The sequence below is a fragment of the Pseudophryne corroboree genome, chromosome 1 (genome assembly GCF_028390025.1).
Source record: "Pseudophryne corroboree isolate aPseCor3 chromosome 1, aPseCor3.hap2, whole genome shotgun sequence".
Lineage (NCBI taxonomy): Eukaryota > Metazoa > Chordata > Amphibia > Anura > Myobatrachidae > Pseudophryne > Pseudophryne corroboree.
Genome location: NC_086444.1, coordinates 1,024,265,360 through 1,024,280,643, shown reverse-complemented (window position 1 = coordinate 1,024,280,643; position 15,284 = coordinate 1,024,265,360).

Here is a 15,284-nt window from a genome sequence, read left to right as displayed (position 1 = left end):
TGGTCCGGACTGAAGGACCTGACAACGATTACGGACATGTCGTCTACTGTCACTGCATATGATTCTCTCAACATTGATAGAATGGTGGAGGATTATATGAGTGACCGCATCCAAGTAGGCACGTCACACAGTCCGTACTTATACTGGCAGGAAAAAGAGGCAATTTGGAGGCCCTTGCACAAACTGGCTTTATTCTACCTAAGTTGCCCTCCCACAAGTGTGTACTCCGAAAGAGTGTTTAGTGCCGCCGCTCACCTTGTCAGCAATCGGCGTACGAGGTTACATCCAGAAAATGTGGAGAAGATGATGTTCATTAAAATGAATTATAATCAATTCCTCCGCGGAGACATTGACCAGCAGCAATTGCCTCCACAAAGTACACAGGGAGCTGAGATGGTGGATTCCAGTGGGGACGAATTGATAATCTGTGAGGAGGGGGATGTACACGGTGATATATCGGAGGGTGAAGATGAGGTGGACATCTTGCCTCTGTAGAGCCAGTTTGTGCAAGGAGAGATTAATTGCTTCTTTTTTGGGGGGGGTCCAAACCAACCCGTCATATCAGTCACAGTCGTGTGGCAGACCCTGTCACTGAAATGATGGGTTGGTTAAAGTGTGCATGTCCTGTTTTGTTTATACAACATAAGGGTGGGTGGGAGGGCCCAAGGACAATTCCATCTTGCACCTCTTTTTTCTTTTCTTTTTCTTTGCATCATGTGCTGATTGGGGAGGGTTTTTTGGAAGGGACATCCTGCGTGACACTGCAGTGCCACTCCTAGATGGGCCCGGTGTTTGTGTCGGCCACTAGGGTCGCTAATCTTACTCACACAGTCAGCTACCTCATTGCGCCTCTTTTTTTCTTTGCGTCATGTGCTGTTTGGGGAGGGTTTTTTGGAAGGGACATCCTGCGTGACACTGCAGTGCCACTCCTAGATGGGCCCGGTGTTTGTGTCGGCCACTAGGGTCGCTAATCTTACTCACACAGCTACCTCATTGCGCCTCTTTTTTTCTTTGCGTCATGTGCTGTTTGGGGAGGGTTTTTTGGAAGGGACATCCTGCGTGACACTGCAGTGCCACTCCTAGATGGGCCCGGTGTTTGTGTCGGCCACTAGGGTCGCTTATCTTACTCACACAGCGACCTCGGTGCAAATTTTAGGACTAAAAATAATATTGTGAGGTGTGAGGTATTCAGAATAGACTGAAAATGAGTGTAAATTATGGTTTTTGAGGTTAATAATACTATGGGATCAAAATGACCCCCAAATTCTATGATTTAAGCTGTTTTTTAGTGTTTTTTGAAAAAAACACCCGAATCCAAAACACACCCGAATCCGACAAAAAAAATTCGGTGAGGTTTTGCCAAAACGCGTTCGAACCCAAAACACGGCCGCGGAACCGAACCCAAAACCAAAACACAAAACCCGAAAAATTTCAGGCGCTCATCTCTAGTTAATACTAAGGAACGCTTTATCTTATTATTTAAACCTCGAACATTCCATGTCAGAAATTTCAAATTAGCCATAGATCTGGTAATATTCTATGTAGTAACCTAAAGATACAGTCCAGCGAATATTCCTGGAAATTGTTAGTGAGGGTAATAACAGTGCTATACTACTCAATCCCTGATTCTTAATCGACAGTATCCAATGCATCAGACATACTTCCCACATCAAAATGAATGTACTCCAAAACAAATTTAAGCATGAGAAAAATAACAAACTATAGAAAAAAAAAAACTTGTGTAAGGCACAGCAACAAGCTGTTCGCTGAACTCTCCCCCCCTCCCCGTATACCACCCCTAACTTCGGCATACTTAAATCCCAAACTATCGTTTCTATCTCTCAAGGGCTAAATACTAAACAAAACCCTTAACCAAAGTCAAGCGATCAAGAGAAAGAAAAGAAAAGTCCTGAGCCACCAACGCCAAGGGGGGGCTCCCTGGACAATGGGTAGATGCCTCTGGTGGTCCCAACCGATCATTAGACAGTGCAGGGCCTCAATCCGGGGCCATCTGGCGCGCTCCCGGAGCATATCTGTCCAGCCATTGGGCCGCCTCTCTAGGGGAATTGAAGAATTTGGTTTCCCCGTCCGCTACCACCCGGAGTCGGGAGGGGAATAGCATAGAGTAGGAGACGTTCAGGTCTCTGAAGCGCCTCTTGATAGGCATAAACTGGGCTCGATCCTTCTGGACTTCTGCGGCAAAATCAGGAAAAGCAGACACGGTAACCTCGTTTCTGGTAAGGGGGCCTTTTGTGCGTCCCAACCGGAGGACCGAGTCACGGTCCTTATAGTGCAGAAATTTGGCGATGAAGGTGCGCGGAGGGGCGCCAGGAGGTAGAGGACGAGATGGTATCCGGTGTGCACGCTCCACCGTAAACTGTGCCGTGAAGGATTCAGCGCCGTACAGTTCCTTAAGCCATGACTCCAGGAAGACCTCAGGCTGGGAGCCCTCCTCCTTCTCCGGCAGGCCCACAAATCGCACATTATTTCTACGCAGCCGACCCTCCATGTCTAGTAATTTGGATTGAAGGGATGTTACTTGCTGGGTTACCGTGGAAATAGATTGTTTCATAGGACCGCACATATCCTCCAGATTCGAGACACGGGTTTCTGCCTCTCCCACTCTCTCTCGTATGCGCTGGACGTCCTGCCGAAGCAGTGAGAGATCACACTGCACTTTCTCCATCTTATCTGAAAGACGCTGTTCCGATCCAGCTATTGCCTCCAGCACTTGTTGAAGAGATGGAGCTGCGGGTGTGTTAGGGGATTCAGCAGCTGTTGCAGATGGGGAGTAGGAGTGGGACGGAGAGGCCCCCTGCGAAGCGGCCTGCGAGGCCCATTGGTTTAGTGGGTTAGGTTGTCTGGCAAATTTCTCCAGCTTCGCCGCAGCCGTGCGCTGGCCGTCCCGAACCATGACGGACAATAGGTAGTAACAGACACTCCGGTATAATCTCAGGTCAAAAGCGTAGAAGGAGACTTCAGCAATGAGTGAATTTTAGGGTTGTAATAAGCAGGAACACATCCGCAGCTGGTCTCCAAAGTAGTAGGCAAATGTAAAAGAAAGTACTGGCAGCGTCCCAGAATATAGGTGAGAGCAGGAGCGATGCAGTTATTTAGTATGTAAAATAAGACAGCAACTGAAGTCAAAGTGTAATTTGATCCCAGGAGGTAGAAGTCACTCACCAGTTACATATCAGTCAGCCTTTAAGTGAGAGTGTTCCCTCTATGACTGGAAGCAGCAGTCCAGAGCAGTGGGGCCGGGAATCTCCAAAATTGAGGCCGGGGATCCGGAGGAGGTATAGGCCGCAAATCCGGAAGTATGTCTCCTCGGCCGTACAGACCCCGGGGAGAGCGGGGAAATCGCCTGCCGGTGCCCTGCAGCGTAGGGAAGAAAAGCAGGGTATTCAGGCACACCAAAGGGGCCAGGATATTACAGGAGGATGTTTAATCCAGGGAGCTCCCGGGATCTGCTTCCTACTCCTGTGCTGCCGTGGCCACGCCCCTTGCAGGTGGTATGTTTAACCAAAGTCATATAAGACAAGAATGGAAATATAAGAACTGTTTGAACTTGTAGCAACAATAAATAAGTAGGAAGGAAAAAAAAAAAAAAAAGAGAATGCAAGTACACCGCCATATGTAGATGTGGAAGCAGTTACGGCCAGCATACAAACTATAGAAAATAATAAAAATATTAAAAATATGACTGTAACCTATATATATGTACTAATGAATGTTGAAGTTTTATTTAGGAGGAGAAGGTGACCTGATCGTTTTCAGCCATTTCTCATGCACCCAGAGGAGTATCCAACCGGTAAAAGAAGAGCAGTAGCCTGTGGGGGAAGTGGCTGAGACCAGTGGAACAGGTAAGTATGGTATCATTCGTGTACATATATAGTAAAACCCAAAAATAAAAATAAAAAAAATCAAGAAAGTAACATCAGAAATGGAGAAAAAACCTGTCCACACATTAGTATTTGCCAGTAGGAAAGCAGACAGAGACAAGGTAACCCCAGGGAATTTCTTTCAGTTACCATATAAGAAGTATTCATTCCTAGTAATGCCCCTAGTAAAGATGAGCTTGGAAATGTTTGTTGGACCATGTACAGACCCTTAATACGGGATGAGAAGGATTGAATGAAATACTTCGCATGACCTAGAAGCTTGTTAAACTTTTTTTTGTTATTGTCTTTTGCAGTAATAGAAAACTCCATCTGGATAAGACCACTGGTAAACATTAATTCGGCAAATGGGAGGTGGCTGTCTCTGTGCAAATGGACGGGCTCAATAAGGCATTGAGTGTCAGGGTGCAGACTTCTTTGCAAAATTGGAAAGGTCACAGTAGCTAATCTTAGATAGTGTGCTATTGAACATCACAAGAATAGTGTTAGGCGCAGAGAACAACAGGTGTAGAGGTTGAGGATGGTAAGTATACTGGCACATACAGGAAAGACCCATCAGTCCAAACCCAGATCCCTAATGGTCAATAATATGTTACACTTGTAGGAATTAAGGGCATTTTGCCAGAGATTGTAGGAGTAGTAGGACACATAGTCAATATAGATCCCCTAGACAGAAAACACAAGCCACATTATTAAACACATAGACGGGACCAAGGGACATATAGTAAGGAACCAAAAAACTAAATAACTGCTTATAAGCGCCCAAATAGTAGACTGTGCAATGTCAGAGAATTCCCCTGATATAATGCGCTGCCGACAACACTAGGTGAGTGTCATAAAGAAATCACAGAAAACAAAGAAACGGCTGCGCAATGTAACAGGGAAAGAAATTAATGAGAGCCGACGTTTAAAAAAATTAACACAATTTATTAACCAGAACACTTAATAAAAACATGCTGATAATAATACCAATGATATAAAATTATTAATGTGTATGGCTATATAATAGAACACACCTTGATAAATATAGATATCATATGAGGTTTTTAAGCAGCTTGTATAATAAACTTGCTGAAGATCCGTAATCACTCACAAGGTTGACACTTGTGGATTCATTTGTGTAATTGAATAAGGAATGGTCCCAGGTAATGCACAGAGTTCCCGTCACAGAGTTCTGCTGCTATAATATGTACCTCTCCTGTGGGCTGGTCCGAGACCGGGCGTCCCCGGTTCTTAGTCCTGCGATGCCCACTCGTGCTGTGCAGCAAGGAGATGGTAATGACCGCCGGGCTGTTGTAGCAAGTGAGGCCGATGTAACAGATGAGAGCCGCAGGCTGGTGTGTGCGGCTTGCGGGAACCAGAGTGCCGGTAGAGAAGTCCGTGGGAACTCGGCAAAGAGCTGCTGGTGTAGATACCTTAATCAAGGTGGTTAATGAGGCGGGGTCCTAACGCGTTTCGTCACGTATCACGTGACTTTTTCAAAGGTGTATGATACGGGACGAAACGCGTTAGAACCCGGTCTCGGACCAGCCCACAGGAGAGGTACATATTATAGCAGCAGAACTCTGTGACGGGAACTCTGTGCATTACCTGGGACCATTCCTTATTCAATTACACAAATGAATCCACAAGTGTCAACCTTGTGAGTGATTACGGATCTTCAGCAAGTTTATTATACAAGCTGCTTAAAAACCTCATATGATATCTATATTTATCAAGGTGTGTTCTATTATATAGCCATACACATTAATAATTTTATATCATTGGTATTATTATCAGCATGTTTTTATTAAGTGTTCTGGTTAATAAATTGTGTTAATTTTTTTAAACGTCGGCTCTCATTATTTTCTTTCCCTGTTACATTGCGCAGCCGTTTCTTTGTTTTCACATATAGTAAGGAATCATATGCCATATAGAAAACACAGATTCGGCTAATGGGAAGAACAAAATAAATGCAACATTACCCTTTGACAAATCTTGAAGACTAATGTTGCATTCTACTGTTCTAGATGCATGTCCATCACAGGTAGAGGAAATGAACTCACAGATACCGGGTTCCCTATGAACTTGGGATGGACAGGACACTGGATTGATGGCTGGGATAGTCCCAGTAGAGATAAGACACACAGAATTTTTTTTAAGGGGAGTAGACCAAGTAGAGAATCACTTCCCCGTAGTGCCCAATCCAGTTGTCAAATTTTTATAAAATCTTCTCCACCTCTACAAACTCATCTGTCACCAACCTCTATTCTGTTTCTCTATAGTTTCCTCTTCATCTTTTGCGTTCACACAGGGTGGTACAATACATGGACCCAAGTACAGTTCAAACTCCACATGCCTAGGTCCTTCAGAGTTCTGCCCAAACCCAATATATCTCAACAGCACGATGACACAAGTATTACTGCAGTGTGCCTTGTCATGCACAAAGGGTGGAGAATGGGAATACTGGTGAAGGGAAATTTCGTATAGACACTGATATGCCTGTTGGTGAATGGCAAACCTGACATTTTCTTTTTCATTTTCTTCTTCTCTCTCTCCTCTGGAGATGTTTCTTTTTTTTTTTTTTTTTTTTTGAGTTATGCTCATGGTACTCTACACTGCAAACACACGATAGTTAAATTAAGATACAAAAAAAATGTGTTCCCTGCAGGAAGAGACAGTCTGGAGGACAAAGGGGTATGGCCAGGAGTCCTTAGGACTGTGGGCAGGTGGACACGGTAAGCCAGTAGCCCCCAGAGCATACCTTCCAAGTCTAGCTGAGGTGGCACACGGTCTGACTCATCTAGGCAAAGAGGGTAGGTGCAGGCTGATGAGAGCCTACTGGTGTATGCCAGGATTCTATTCTCATGCAGGTAAGAGAGCAATGACCTGTCTTACTTGCTTGAGGAAGAATATTGGTAAAGCAATACCAACAGAGCCATCCCATATCCCTCCTGCAGACGGATCTTTTCAGGAAATACAAATCGACTTCATACAGTTAACACCCTTTAGGAATTATTGTTATGTATTGGTGTGCACTGATGTTTTCTCAAACTGGGTAGAGGCATTTCCTGCCGCCACGGATGCTGCTGTGTTTACCGCAAAGGAAAATTGTGCAGAAATTTGTGAGTAGATAATGGTACCCCTAGAAGTAGGAGCAAAGCTTGAAATTGTACTATTGTGATCATAGATACTGCCACTAGTATTATGTAGCTTCGGAACCACTGCCAGATCTTCACTTAACGAATCACCCTCTTCGAAATTTGGTTTTGTTTTGGTATTTGTGTTTTTTGGTTGTTTTTGGAAGACAACCTCATGTCATGATTGATCCGCACAATGATCAGAAATACACCAATGAGGTGACAGTACAGTACCTTGTTGAGATGAGCCAGCATTTGAGAACTTGACAAAAGAACTTGAAACTGTTGATTGCTGGTATGCCAAATGCTAACTGTCTTGATTGTGAACCAAGAGACTGTGTGATTGTTCTTACGCTCAGGTTGCCTAATAGACAGGTGGGAAGGACCATACCAAGTTTTGGTGACAGAACTATCCCAGTGAAAGTAGCCGAAAGAGAGACTTGGGTCCACTCGTCCCACTGCAAGAAGGTCGCTGATCCAGAGAGAACTCGTGACAAAGTAGTGGAGAGCAAAGTGAACTGTGTGTTCAAAGAGCAAGCAAAGAGAACCTCGTATCACCAGAGACTCTGTTCAGTGAAGACTGAGAGGCGGCACTGTTGAACACTACCTGAGCGTACTAAAGGACAGCAGAAAGACCAGTCATTGTAATTGATTTGTTATGAACAAGAGTTGTTTTGTTCTATTTCTCTTTTCTCTCTTTCCCGCTGACAAACATTTTCTTTCATGATATTCTATTTTTGCGAGGTTTTTTTTATGAGAAGTCGAGTGTGGGACTGGAACTGGTTCTGTAGGAAGGAGTGATCTCCTTATAGGATCCCAGGATTAGCCGATCAGTTTGTTAAAATCAGAGAAAAATCAAAGTTCTAGTAGTTATGGAGTTCAGAGGTAATCAGGAACAGTTAGACAATGGCTATTCACACATTGCAGATAAAGAGCTCATTAATATATGTGGAAGAAAGGTTTATGAGTGACTCTCCCCGAACTCCGAAGGTTTATGTTATTTAGGAAATTCACTACTTATAACCCTTGTTCAATGATTAAACAGACCTAGCATACGTTCCAGAAGTGGAAACAATGTTCAGAAAATGATAGGAATATGTAGATCATGAAAATTTTATATGTCACTGTCACGATTTGTTTGTGTCTTCTTCATCTACCCAGCAGAACCTCAATCAAATCCAAACATCAGTGTACAAAGACGTAGGTACATGTGTGTGTGAAATGTTCGTTGCAAATCAGACATTATAGGCCAAAGCACTGTCCCAGCATACTCTATAGGTTGAATGTTGTCCCACACCCAACCAGTTGTCCCGTGACCGCCGAGTGCATATAGAGGATGTCTCGTCCTCCTCCCTGTCTTCCCCAAATATAGTCAAGTGTCTGATTTGTGAAATGCATACATACTTGTGTCTAGGTCACCGATTATTGTATGAAATATTTTTTCTTATGTTAATAATTGATGGCAGTTATTGTTTACTGCCAAAGGGTGGACTGTCGAAGTAAAAAAAAATTACATAAAGAGAACATACAAACTACACACATATAAGTCGCTATACTTGCAAATACGCGCAGCGAGCACAGCAATATATGGTAACACACGCATTTACACAGACATGCCACAGAGAAGGATTCAACACTTATTTCATACAGTACATAATTATAATAATATCAAGCGCCAGACATCATGATGATTTAGAATTGTATATAATGAAGTAATGTCATGTATGTGTATTATTTGAACGAAACCAGATAGACCGGTCATGTTTACTATTGAAGCAACCAGATTGATGTGTAGGTTCATTTGATGCTTGTTGTGAAGTTGTGGGACATTGCAGCGGATAATTATGATTAAATGTATAAAACCTAAAATCACTTTTATTAGAACAATAGATATTCCAAACAGGTGGTGGACAGGAAACTCAGGCCAGCCCCTTTGGACGTCCCCAAAGCTGAACCTGTTCAGCATATACAAAGGGACTGGTGACTCATCGTGAACCCCTCCCCAAGAAACTAGATAACACATAGCTGATCACACAGGAAAGTAGTTCCTGTTTTGGTCTCAGAGTGGCTGTAAGGTCTTAGACGATGATGGACTTGCTGGCAGATCAGTTCCTGTATTTATTTACAGAGAGAGGGAGACATAAGATGCATTGGAGGGAATGGTAATTGTATCGCTGGCATGTAACTGTATGTAATTGTATGTAACTTTATGTATTAACTGCTTATTGTGTGAGTTGTAATCATGTAACTATAGGTATACTGTACTTTGTAATATATATTGAATCCATATCCGTTTAATAACAAATATATACATCAATGAGCTTTGGAACTCAGATAATGTGTGGGTGTAATGTTTTCTCTTATGGGATGCAGTGTTTTGCGATGTATAGCGCACATTCATGGGATATGGTAATAAGAGGTGCAGGCATTTACAATATATATTAGAGCGGGCATTTTAAATATTTGTGAGAAAGCAATTTGGCATTCATAAGACTCAATGGAATGTAAGGCTAAGGGGAAGATACATTTAGCTGCAGGTCATACTGCGTAGTTAATGCTCTGCCTGGAGCTATTCAATTTCTGCTGCTACCCTGCGTTGTAAGCCACAGAGGGTGTGCTTAGTCTCAGGAGCTGCGAGGACAGATCTGAGTTAAGGGCATCCTCTGAGGTTTACTGGGTGGGGTATCTCCATATGGTAGCTTTGGGCACATAACTTGGGAGCTATAGGTTAATGTGTTTTAACACATGTGGAAATTGGCCAGTGACTGAATAGCTCAGGCGTTAAACTTTGAGCTGCAGCTGAGCGGTAAGTTCCATGATTAATTTGATCTGCCCCTAAGACACACCTAAGTTTTAGAGGGAGTAAAATTATTTATACTGGATACATATACCTTTGTTCTTATGGGATGCGGTCAGCATCCCAGCAGTCGGGATGTGGCAGTCATGTGACCGGCGCTGGAATTCTAACTTCACTCGGAATCCCGGCGCCGGAACACCGACCGTCTGCGGACATCCCAAAGGTAAGTGTAGGAAAAAGTTGCAGCGTGCATTGGCGCTCAAACCATAAGATGAATCCTTTGAATTTAATGAGGGATGAACTGAACCATGGGTTTTTGCAGAATAAAGTGCATTTATTACATGGACAGACTGGTAAACATACAATGAAAAATACAGATTTAAAACTACAAGTTAAAAAAGTGGTGATGAAACAGAAATGGACCTGGAGGCAGTGACTGGTTTAAAGTCACTGTGCAATGAGTAAACAATCAATCTCTCACCATCTGGTGGCCCTGCGGTGGGCTAGCTTAAAATAAGCAGTTTAGGGTCCAGAGCTGAAATAGCCCGGCACCACCGCACAGAGCTTGTATCAGCACGTTAGTCCTTCCAAAGATATCACCGCTCCATGGTCCAATCGATCCTCTATCCAAATAACAACGCGTTTTGGTCGATAAACTCCGACCTTTTTCAAGTTTTGGATTTGATCCAAAATAAATGCCATGTAATAAATGCACTTTATTCTGCAAAAACCCATGGTTCAGTTCATCCCTCATTAAATTCAAGGGATTCATCTTATGGTTTGAGCGCCAATGCACGCTGCACTTTTTTCCTACATTTGAATCTTTAGGGACTTATGTGTTTGTCCCTCCTGGTGTAGTAGCAAGGCTGCTCAGTCTGTTTTAATTGCACATGTACTGTTGGTGTACACCCTCTTCTTATCCCAAAGGTAAGTATCAGGATGACTGTTAGGGCTAGGGCCCGGGTGGAGATTAGGGTAAGGCACTAGAAGGGGGGTTAGACCTAACCACCCGCCCTCCCCGATTCTTAAGGCCCATATAGACGGGCCGATGCGGGGAGAGATGTGTGCTGAGCGAACCGCTCAGCACACATCTCTCCCGCCGCTCGGCACAGCGCGATGTGTGCTGAGCGCGCGGGGGGAGACGGGGGGGCTGCTCATTTCACCCAGCGGGTGAAGTGAGCGACCCGCTAGATTGGCCTGTACGGCAGGCCAATCTAGCACCAGCTATAGCGATGCGCGGGGCTGCGCATCGCTATCGCTGTAAGGGGTACACACGGAGCAATCAGGCTTATATTCTAAGCAATCTAGTCAGATTGCTTAGAATATCGCTCCGTGAGTACCCCCCTTAGGCCCTAGCTGCCAACCCCAGAATCTTAGCCCTAGCAGCCACACCAGGCAGCTTAAGGTAGGGGGCCGGAAAGGGGTAAAATAATTACCACATCCCCTGTCGACATTCTCATTGTTGGGATGCCGGCATCCCAACCGCAAGGATATTGTATCACACCCATTCTTTTATGTCTCTCCTGTTTCCCCTAACAGTTTTCTGTGTCCTTATCTAACCCCCTTCTCCCCAACTCTTTAAGCTGATTGTCATTTCTGCTGCATCTATTTCTCACAGGTCTGTCTATATCTTTCCTACACTCGATTTGTGTTTTTCTCACAATTGTTTTGGAAAAATAAGTGCTGCCACTGCGTTCATTATGCAGGTGATTTTTTTTTCACGTTTTTGGTCTTAAAAAATGTGTCTCTTAGAAAAAATATACAGTTTTCAATCTGTAGGTGTAGGTGAAGTATCCTAAAGAAAACCCCATCTTTGCCCAGCATTGTGTAATCATGTTTTCACTTACCTAGTGGGAGGCATTTATAGAGGTAGCAGTTGGATAAATGATATATAAACCAAATTCTATATACTATATACATTTGTTATATCCATCCACTCACAAATGTGTGGCATAATATGCATTAGAGGCACGTGAAGCAGTTTCCCAGGGGGTCGGAATCCCGATCAGGGCCCGTAATCCCCACTCGGGGAGTGGTCCAAACCCCCCTCCCCCACCGAGGGGGAATAAATTAGTTTGGGCCCAAAGCATGATGAGCGCAGTGAGTCCACGACGGGATATTATGCATTCGCCATCGGGACCCCGCCGTCTGACTTATGGGATTCTGGCGTCTAACCATCGAGATCCCATACTGATTCTGGAGGCACAATTATGTTGCATATTATGTATTGGGGACACAAATGTGTGGCTTATTATATAATGGGGACACAGATGTGTGGCATATTATGTATTGGGGACAAATGTGTGGCATATTATGTATTGGGGACAAATGTGTGGCATATTATGTATTGGGGACAAATGTGTGGCATATTATGTATTGGATGCATAAATGTGTGGGCAGTGGATGAAATATTGCCTAGGGTGCTCAGGAACCTTGTACCGGCCATGGACACATCCTGGCAGTTACTGTGGATGATTACAATGTCACCCATGTACCCTATGACAGTGTTGCTGCCAAATTGTTGCAGACTTGTGCAGGTTATATTACAGCTTTGTCTTTCTTAATTCTTGTCTGTCAGCATATTTAGTATGCTAAAGAAAATATGGGTTTGTTTCTGTATGGGACCTGTTTCCAGTCACTTAACCACTGACTATGGAGAACGGCATGTTTAAAGTTCTAAAGCCAAAACAGTTAAAGTGTTATATACACTATGTAGACAAAAGTGATTGGACATCCCACCACCCTGTGCAAGTGAAATGGTGTGGGCTTGCAGGAAGGAGCTAACCGAGTTTAAAAAGGGGATCATTGTAGGCTGTGCGTTGTCATGTTTCCAGATAATAAATAACCTCTTACTGTTAAATCTTTGTTGGTGTGTAATATCCTTATAAATATGTGACTATATAAAGACACCAAGCAGCAGTACAAGTGACATGGTACAGGTCACAGAAATCCAAGGTGACATCTAACATCCATTATGTTTCAGTTGCACCTTCCTTAATATACAGACATTTTCATAATGAACATTGACATTATCGGATTAGAACGTTTTTATACAGATATATATACCCCATTCAGACATAAAACCTGGGAATTTCCCTGCTCAGACCCGGGATTACTGTGTCTCTTCTGCAAAAATCCTGGTTTTTGTTTGAGACCCCCTTTCACACTATTTCATAGACTCTGGAAATTCCTGGGTTGGCCCCTTTCAGACATAAACTGTTTTTTCCAGTTTTGAAGGCAGTGTCATCATGTTAAGGGGACGGTTTGCAGGCACACAATAATGAGGTCATGCAAAAGTGGTGGGGGGGGGGGGGGTGAGACAGGATAAACAGAATGGCAGTCTCTTCACTGGCACTGTCTGGCACTATCACACTTCTCTGCACAGCTGTGTTCCTCTCATGTGTGGCATCTGTTCACTGGCTCCCTCTGGCACTGGCATACATCTCTGCACAGCTATGTATTCTTCTCATGTGTGGCGTCTGCCCCTCTTCGTCAGCAAGCATCAGGAGGCCCTTCCTGGCCAATTAAAACAGTTTACATGTGTACAGAGAGCAAATTCCCGGGTAGCGTCATTCAGACTTAACTGGGAAACCAACCCAGGAAGAAAGAAAATGGTAGTTTTGCAGGGTTGGTGACCCGGGAACACTTTCCAGGGTTGGTACCTTTCAGGCATACCAAAATCCCAAGTTGATGCGCGTTCATGTGCAAAATACCTGGATTTTGGAGGATGTCTGAAAGGGGTATCACTGGAGTTTATACCTATAAAGGAATTAATAGTGTTAATATGAACTAATGTTGAAGATTTCCATTGGTAAAAGAAAAAGCACAGTATTGAGTAGTATTACCAGTAAAGATGTGGCATATTTCAGTCTAACATAGGGCTCTGCAGATCTTCCCAGACATCTCGCAGCGTGTTGTATAGAAACAGTCCTTATTAGTGCAGACTGACTGTGAGAACAATTGTACCTTTAAAACAAAGCTTGCTGATGCCAGAGTTCAAAGCAGCTGCACACACAAATGAACAATATAAAGCAATGGTTTGTGTCTATCACTGGTAAGAACCCTAGATCTGTATAAAGATGGGTTGTATTGAGGTTTGTGGCTGTATTAAAGCAATTAATCCGCTGAGTTATACATTAGCTACTGTGCCAGTTTTGTGTGCAGACTATAATGAAAACAACACTATAGAAAACAGGAAAATCTGAATTGATATGTCACACAGAGGAAGCATATGCAGTGCTATATACAAGTGACGCAGTGCTATATACAAGCTCCTCGACAAATGCTACACCGGAGCATGGTATTGAAGACGCGGCTTTTCTCTTTACGTTTGTTATGTTTCCATTATATCATAAAAGCACTGTAGTCATTTCATGGTTGCAGGAACTTTTCCAAAAGTCATATAACAAACCAAGTTGTCAAAAAAGCTTAAGAGGTTGCAACAAACGTATCTTCTGCAAAATGGTGTTTCATTTGGAATTTTTATTTTTAGCCCAGTAGAGTAGACTGAAAAGCAGCAGACTGTCACTTGGCAGCGATAGAGGCTGCACGCGTGTAGGTGGGTTATATTGGTAAATTGAAAGCACAGCCAAGGACTTGTAATAAACAAATGAGTCATGTGAAATTGCTGGACTGGCTCGCAGCTATAGAACTTCCTGAAAGAGTATTAAGTGCACAGTTGTAACCTTGCCAGGGAGAGTAGGCGTTGTCGCTAATATCTACAGGGGAGGCCATAAATTCTAATTAATAAAATGGATTTGTTCCTGTCATAAATGAAAATGTGGAAATAGCTGAGATACAGCATAGCTGTCTGCGTTATGAAAAAAGAAAGTCAGCATGGATAAATGGGTGTTTTTTGGGCAGATCTGGGCTTAATAGGTGTGTAGCATTATGAGGTGTGCAGATAGAAGGAGATAGGTGGGTAATTCAGATCTGATCGCAAAATCAGCAATTTTTGCTGTCCTGCGTTCAGATAGTCACAGGGGACGCTTACAGGGGAAGTGCATTTTCGCTGTAAAAGTGTGCGAACACATGTGTATGAGAGCTGCACAAACTGATTTTGTGCAGTCTCTGCGCAGCCCAGGACTTACTCTTCCAGTGCGATTGAATCCTGCTGATCGGGTCCGGATTTGGCGTCAGACACCCTCCCCTCAAACGCTTGGTCACGCCTGCGTTTTTCCAGACACTCCCTGAAAATGGTCAGTTGCCACCCACAAACGCCTTCTTCTTGTCAATATCCTTGTGAATGGTCATGTGAATGGATCATTTGCACAAACCCGTTGCTGACCGGCGATCCACTTTGCAGCCGTCCATCGTGTCTGTGCATTGCGGTGCATACACATGCGCAGTTCGGATCTGATCGCCCACTGTGCGAAAACGCACAGCAGCGATCAGATCTGACTTACCCTGATAGATAGATAGATAGATAGATAGATAGATAGATAGATAGATAGATTCAACAAGGCGCTA